Source organism: Panthera leo, chromosome B1 (assembly GCF_018350215.1).
Source record: "Panthera leo isolate Ple1 chromosome B1, P.leo_Ple1_pat1.1, whole genome shotgun sequence".
NCBI classification, from domain to species: Eukaryota; Metazoa; Chordata; class Mammalia; order Carnivora; family Felidae; genus Panthera; species Panthera leo.
This window is the reverse complement of record NC_056682.1, coordinates 161,959,263-161,967,626: the sequence shown is the minus strand read 5'-3', so window position 1 is coordinate 161,967,626 and position 8,364 is coordinate 161,959,263. Positions and strand designations below refer to the sequence as shown.

At 45.3% G+C, this 8,364-nt stretch overlaps 1 non-coding gene across 1 annotated transcript; it reads left to right on the top strand.

Moving 5' to 3' along the window:
• The first annotated feature begins 222 nt into the window (after nt 1-222).
• On the top strand, nt 223-376 carry LOC122218837. The gene has a single exon (XR_006202146.1). It is a non-coding gene; the product is annotated as a small nucleolar RNA SNORA62/SNORA6 family (small nucleolar RNA).
• The last annotated feature ends 7,988 nt before the right edge of the window (nt 377-8,364 follow it).

Sequence of the window (8,364 nt, the reverse complement as noted above, 5' to 3'; positions counted from 1 at the left end):
AGCTAAGACAATCGAGGATCCCTAAAATAATGCTCCTGGGTCTTTGTGGGACACAATCCGGATGTAGTATGTCCACAGTCGGCATCTGTGTCGGCTTAACACGTATCATACGCACAACTGTGCTGGTCTCTTGGCATCTGTGGCCACGCAAGCCGACCCAGAACCACAACACAGGGGTGTAACTGAAGAGTTCAACCATCTCCTGCTTAATGAGGACAGCTGACTGCACGTGGTTAGAGCTCGGAGCTGAGGCCGCTGGCTGGCCGATGAACGCACAAGTGTAGGTAGTGTGCTACACGAGGGTCAAGTCTTTCGCTAACACCGCAAGGGTCTCTGGCCCAACGAGCAGAGTTTGGTAGTAATTCTTGCTACAAGTTGAAAAAAGAAAAAAAAATATACATATATATATATATATATATATATATAGAGAGAGAGAGAGAGAGAGAGAGAGGCATCTTATTGAGAACTTGCTGTGTGCCAAGCCCTGTTCTGAACACCATGGATTTTTGCCCTAACTGCACAGAAAAGGAAACGGGGAGGTATATCGGTCAATGCATATCTTGTTTGTTCTAGGTCACACGACTAGTAACTGAATCAGGCAGTTTGGCTCCAGAGTCTGGGTCCTTAACCGCAACGGTACCACCTCTCAAATGCAGGCCGAAATGGAGTTTGGCTGCAGAGACAAATGTGCCCTGAGTCCTCCCCACCCCGGCCACCAACAGAAACCTGATCTGAAAGGAGCCGCAGAAGATCGTCTGGTTTGGCCCTCAGCCACGACCCAGAAAAGGAGTTGTTATCAACAGATGAACTAAGCAAGGATCTTCCGTTTAAAACAAAAAAAAAAATGTCACCCAAGTTTATTTAACCGGGAAGCAGCGGCTGAATCACCAAGCACTGGTTACGTGGGTGCTCAGTTTGGTGGGGGGTCTGCTGGACCATCAATCAGAACAAGCCCAGGTGGCTTAGTGGGGCCTCCTCACTGAGCTCTGTTTGTCCCACCCCAGGCCGGAGCGAGCCTGGCTCTGCCATGCAGAACTCCCAGGGCCTGGCACGTTGCTGGTGCTAATGTGATGATGGCCTAGTCCAGGGGGGCAGCTGGGAGGCGTCTTCCAAAACACATCCGCCTCCTGCCCATGGCTTCAGGCAGCTGGACACAAGATGGCTGGCAACTGCCCATCGGACCACCCACCACCAGAAAGATGGGTTTTAAGGAAATGGCTCTTACAGTCATGGCCGGGTTATGGAAATTCCTGCAGTGAGGGGTCAGGTCAGAAATGGACCAAAAGGCCAGCCCTCAGCAGGACTGTGTGTGTAGGGCATCTAAGCCAGATCCTTCTCTTGTTCAACGTGAAGAGAAAAGGCTCATGAGGACCCTGCAGTGGGGTCCTTAAAGCAACCCGCTAGACAAAATGGCCCGTGTTCCCTGGAATTTGGGGAGGCTGATAGTCCCAGCTGAGATGTGTAAACACGAGTGTGGAGCGGAGTGGCAGCTTGCCTGAGAGAGGCTGGAGCTTGCTGAGTTTGGGATGGGGAGGGCAAGGATGCACGCATGTTTCTCAAGCCAGATGTGGCCCCCTAAGGAAAGGAGCTGCTGATAGGTCAACTCTGAAGGGATCTTGCACAAGGAGGCCTCCTGGAGGTCCAACGGAGAGTGAACCAGAAGCCAGAGACTGGGGTGGGGGGTAATTGCGGCCAGCCAAGAGAGATGTTGCCTCAAAGGAGTCACAGATATGAGATCCTCAGTGCTGAGGGTCCCAAGGAACCCAGAGAAAGAGGAGGCTTTGGGGCACGCAGAACACAGAGGGCTTCAATGCTAACCTGCAGTGACAACTTTGCTGTCGTTCCCTAACTCACCGGACCTCCCACCCGACACGCAGACCCCATCCTGAGCCTGAGAGCAAAAACGACACCTAGAAGAGGAGGAGGAGAGGCAACGAGGAAGGGAGAAAAAAAATGGCCATGCCCCTTCCACTGCAGGCACTTGGCCCAAGGCACCTCAGAGCTGGAGGACGACGAGAAAAAGTTCTCACTGGGTTCAGAGTTTTAATGCTGGGTGAGACTGGACTTTAAGATCTGAAATTAACCCAAAAAAGTTATTGGATCTGCCTGAGATTTCACCCAAGGGGCAGCAAAGAACAATTCAAGCCTCAGAGTGTCTGTTAGAAAATGGTAAGAAAAGAAAAGGTGGATCCCAGTTAGAGTTTTTGATGTTCAATTCATTCAATTATACCTATTCATACACTGCACACACATACACACAACTCTCCTTGCATGTATGTTCATAAGTATAAGGCAGACTGGTGTTACCTGATTCCAAGATGGTACCTTATAATAGTTGTAGGAGCAAGTCAGGTCTACAAAGGATGAAGCAAATGCCAAGGATACTTCTTGGATCCTCAGAGAGAGAACACGACCCTACGTCAAGGATTTGTCATTACAAAGTCAACACAATGATATTGTAATAACAAAGTCTGGTGACAGATGGAAGCTGCACTTGTGGGGAGCACAGGATGATGTACAGAGATGTTGAATCACTATTGTTATACACCTGAAACTAATGTATCGTTGTGTGTCAACTATACTTAAATCGATAAGAAAAACTTCTTGAAAATCAACACATGACAGATATACAGAAGACAGTGGGGAGAACATGGTATTCGGGAATAGATGCTCAGGCTGAAAACTCAATATAGTCACCGAAGGGCCGTGCGTCCATTTTATAAGTCATTTCTTTACTTTCAGTGGATATTTTGTGGGTGCTCACAATGTCACATGTGTTCTCTTTTTGAATAGTAAGTATTTCCATCACCCAAGTGGAATTTCTTACACCCTCACCTCATAAAATATAATCGGGTTGCCTTCTTTTAAATGTTTATTTATTTTTGAGGTGAGGAGAAGCAGAGGGGCACGGTGACAGAGGATCTGAAGAAACCTCTGATCTGAAGACACCTCTGTGCTGACAGCGGAGAGCCTGTTGCGAGGCTCCAACTCATGAACCATGAGATCATGACCTTAGCCAAAGTCTGATGTCTTAACCCACTGAGCCACCTAAGCAGCACATCAGGGTGCCTTCTTTCTAAAGACCTACCCTTCACACAAAACGTTTTGTGTAGACATAGAACGCTAATTTTCTAGTAGAGTCTCTAGTTGACAAAGCGGAAAGATATCTGTAATGGACGAAAATCCATGTCATTGTCTATGGAGGAGAAACAGAAGAGTAGATCTCTGGGGTGGGGGGGTGGTGGGATGGGCTGTCCTTCATCCTATTTAGGGATCGCCTTGGAGAAATCTTAACCAACTCTTAATATACTTCATACATTTTAAGTTACACATTTTTAAATAGAACACACAGTCTTAGAAGAAAGGAAAAGCTATCAACTGGACAATATCTCAAACTTAGGAATAATACATAACTTTATGTATTACTTAAGGTACAAACTAAGAGACCCCAACTAAAAAAAGCCTTAAATAAGATGGAAATTTATTTCCCTCTAATGCAAAAGTCCAACGTGAAGCAGGTGGTCCTGATCCGTGAACTCATCCATGCACTTAGAATCTCTACCTTCCTCAATATGTGGCTTCTGTTTCTAGATCTAATAATGCTGCTCCAAATGCCACTGTCACACAAATGCCCCTGCCACACAAGTCTCAGACATTGCATGCATCACTTCCATTCACATGCCACTGACCCAAACGTGGTCACAAAGCCACAAATGAAAGTGGATAATACAGTCAGTTGCTGGGCACCAATGTATCCAGTGAAACCCAGGGGTTCTATTCCTAATTGAAAAATGAGCGAATGGATACAGGGAGTGGGAGGGAGTGACAGAAGTTTCCTCTATATGCATCATTAATTGCTAGAAAGAAATCAAGCCTGTAATTTCATTGAGCAAACATTTATGGGAAGCTTTCTTGTGTAATATTCTATTTCGCTGTGGAGATAATCTTCCAAGAAAAAGGATTTCATTAGTACGATGCTTTTGAAAGGGAAACCCCACCATTTTTAAACAAAATTCACAAGACCGTCCCTTACATATTCATTTCTTTGTGGGGAATTATAACAGAGACAAATCCTTTCTCTTCTCACCTGGCTTCAGTTAAATTAAAATGTTTTGAGGCACCTGAGTGGCTCAGTCGGTTAAGCGTCCGACGTCGCCTCAGGTCATGATCTCGCAGTCTGTGAGTTTGAGCCCCGCGTCAGGCTCTGTGCTGATGGCTCAGAGCCTGGAGCTTGCTTCAGATTCTGTGTCTCCCTCATCTCTCTGCCCCTCCCCCATTCACGCTCTGTCTCTCTCTCTCTCTCTGTCAAAAATAAATAAACATTAAAAAAAAATTAACACCCGCAGATGATATGGCACTGGGTGAGCTTATGGTGATGGAAAGAGCTGGCATCATATTCACTAGGTGTTAGAAATCAAACCATTTTGGGAGGGAGGGAAGATGGCGGCGTAGGAGGACGCTGGGCTCACTGCGCATCCCGCCAATCACTTAGATTCCACTTACACCTGCCTAAATAACCCAGAAAACAGCCAGAGGATTAACAGAATGGAGTCTCCAGAGCCAAGCGCAGACGAGAGGCCCACGGAAGAGGGTAGGAAGGGCGGCGAGGCGGTGCGCGCTCCACGGACTGGCGGGAGGGAGCCGGGGTGGAGGGGCGGCTCGCCGGCCAAGCAGAGCCCCCGAGTCTGGCTGGCAAAAGCGGAGGGGCCTGACGGACTGTGTTCCGACAGCAAGCGCGACTTAGCGTCTGGGAGGTCATAGGTTAACAGCTCTGCTTGAAAAGCGGGAAGGCTGGAGGACAAAGGGAGGGAGAGCTGCTGAGCCCCCGGATGGCAGAGCTCAGCTTGGCAGGGAACAAAGGCGCTCGCCAGCGCCATCTCCCCCGCCCATTCCCCAGCCAAAATCCCAAAGGGAACCAGTTCCTGCCAGGGAACTTGCTCACTCCGTGCAAACACCCAACTCTGTGCTTCTGCGGAGCCAAACCTCCGGCAGCGGATCTGACTCCCTCCCACTGCCACAGGGCCCCTCCTGAAGTGGATCACCTAAGGAGAAGCGAGCTAAGCCTGCCCCTCCTGCCCCCGTACACCTTGCCTACCCACCCCAGCTAATACGCCGGATCCCCAGCACCACAAGCCTGGCAGTGTGCAAGTAGCCCAGACGGGCGACGCCACCCCACAGTGAATCCCGCCCGTAGGAGAGGGGAAGAGAAGGCACACACCAGTCTGACTGTGGCCCCAGCGGTGGGCTGGGGGCAGACATCAGGTCAGACTGAGGCCCCGCCCACCAACTCCAGTTATACACCACAGCACAGGGGAAGTGCCCTGCAGGTCCTCACCACTCCAGGGACTATCCAAAATGACCAAATGGAAGAATTCCCCTCAGAAGAATCTCCAGGAAATAACAACAGCCAATGAGCTGATCAAAAAGGATTTAAATAATATAACAGAAAGTGAATTTAGAATAATAGTCATAAAACTAATCGCTGGGCTTGAAAACAGTATAGAGGACAGCAGAGAATCTCTTGCCACAGAGATCAAGGGACTAAGGAACAGTCACGAGGAGCTGAAAAGCGCTTTAAACGAAATGCAAAACAAAATGGAAACGACGACGGCTCGGATTGAAGAGGCAGAGGAGAGAATAGGTGAACTAGAAGATAAAGTTATGGAAAAAGAGGAAGCTGAGAGAAAGAGAGATAAAAAAAATCCAGGAGTATGAGGGAAAAATTAGAGAACTAAGTGATACACTAAAAAGAAATAATATACGCATAATTGGTATCCCAGAGGGGGAAGAGAGAGGTAAAGGTGCTGAAGGGGTACTTGAAGAAATTATAGCTGAGAACTTCCCTGATCTGGGGAAGGAAAAAGGCATTGAAATCCAAGAGGCACAGAGAACTCCCTTCAGACGTAACTTGAATCGATCTTCTGCACGACATATCATAGTGAAACTGGCAAAATACAAGGATAAAGAGAAAATTCTGAAAGCAGCAAGGGATAAACGTGCCCTCACATATAAAGGGAGACCTATAAGGCTCGTGACTGATCTCTCCTTTGAAACTTGGCAGGCCAGAAAGGCTTGGCACGATATCTTCAGTGTGCTAAACAGAAAAAATATGCAGCCGAGAATCCTTTATCCAGCAAGTCTGTCATTTAGAATAGAAGGAGAGATAAAGGTCTTCCCAAACAAACAAAAACTGAAGGAATTTGTCACCACTAAACCAGCCCTACAAGAGATCCTAAGGGGGACCCTGTGAGACAAAGTACCAGAGACATCACTACAAGCATAAAACATACAGACATCACAATGACTCTAAACCCGAATCTTTCTATAATAACACTGAATGTAAATGGATTAAATGCGCCAACCAAAAGACATAGGGTATCAGAATGGATAAAAAAACAAGACCCATCTATTTGCTGTCTACAAGAGACTCATTTTAGATCTGAGGACACCTTTAGATTGAGAGTGAGGGGATGGAGAACTATTTATCATGCTACTGGAAGCCAAAAGAAAGCTGGAGTAGCCATACTTATATCAGACAAACTAGACTTTAAATTAAAGGCTGTAACAAGAGATGAAGAAGGGCATTATATAATAATTACAGGGTCTATCCATCAGGAAGAGCTAACAATTATAAATGTCTATGCACCGAATACCGGAGCCCCCAAATATATAAAACAATTACTCATAAACATAAGCAACCTTATTGATAAGAATGTGGTCATTGCAGGGGACTTTAACACCCCACTTACAGAAATGGATAGATCATCTAGACACATGGTCAATAAAGAAACAAGGGCCCTGAATGATACATTGGATCAGATGGACTTGACAGATATATTTAGAACTCTGCATCCCAAAGCAACAGAATATACTTTCTTCTCGAGTGCACATGGAACATTCTCCAAGATAGATCACATACTGGGTCACAAAACAGCCCTTCATAAGTTTACAAGAATTGAAATTATACCATGCATACTTTCAGACCACAATGCTATGAAGCTTGAAATCAACCACAAGAAAAAGCATGGAGGTTAAAGAGCACCCTACTAACGAATGAGTGGGTCAACCAGGCAATTAGAGAAGAAATTAAAAAATATATGGAAACAAACGAAAATGAAAATACAACAATCCAAACGCTTTGGGACTCAGCGAAGGCAGTCCTGAGAGGAAAATACATTGCAATCCAGGCCTATCTCAAGAAACAAGAAAAATCCCAAATACAAAATCTAACAGCACACCTAAAGGAAATAGAAGCAGAACAGCAAAGGCAGCCTAAACCCAGCAGAAGAAGAGAAATAATAAAGATCAGAGCAGAAATAAACAATATAGAATCTAAAAAAACTGTAGAGCAGATCAATGAAACCAAGAGTTGGTTTTTTGAAAAAATAAACAAAATTGACAAACCTCTAGCCAGGCTTCTCAAAAAGAAAAGGGAGATGACCCAAATAGATAAAATCATGAATGAAAATGGAATTATTACAACCAATCCCTCAGAGATACAAACGATTATCAGGGAATACTATGAAAAATTATATGCCAACAAATTGGACAACCTGGAAGAAATGGACAAATTCCTAAACACCCACACTCTTCCAAAACTCAATCAGGAGGAAATAGAAAGCTTGAACAGACGCATAACCAGCGAAGAAATTGAATCGGTTATCAAAAATCTCCCAACAAATAAGAGTCCAGGACCAGATGGCTTCCCAGGGGAGTTCTACCAGACGTTTAAAGCAGAGATAATACCTATCCTTCTCAAGCTATTCCAAGAAATAGAAAGGGAAGGAAAACTTCCAGACTCATTCTATGAAGCCAGTATTACTTTGATTCCCAAACCAGACAGAGACCCAGTAAAAAAAGAGAACTACAGGCCAATATCCCTGATGAATATGGATGCAAAAATTCTCAATAAGATACTAGCAAATCGAATTCAACAGCATATAAAAAGAATTATTCACCATGATCAAGTGGGATTCATTCCTGGGATGCAGGGCTGGTTCAACATTCGCAAATCAATCAACGTGATACATCACATTAACAAAAAAAAAAGAGAAGAACCATATGATCCTGTCAATCGATGCAGAAAAGGCCTTTGACAAAATCCAGCACCCTTTCTTAATAAAAACCCTTGAGAAAGTTGGGATAGAAGGAACATACTTAAAGATCATAAAAGCCATTTATGAAAAGCCCACAGCTAACATCATCCTCAACGGGGAAAAACTGAGAGCTTTTTCCCTGAGATCAGGAACACGACAGGGATGCCCACTCTCACCGCTGTTGTTTAACATAGTGCTGGAAGTTCTAGCTTCAGCAATCAGACAACAAAAGGAAATCAAAGGCATCAAAATTGGCAAAGATGAAGTC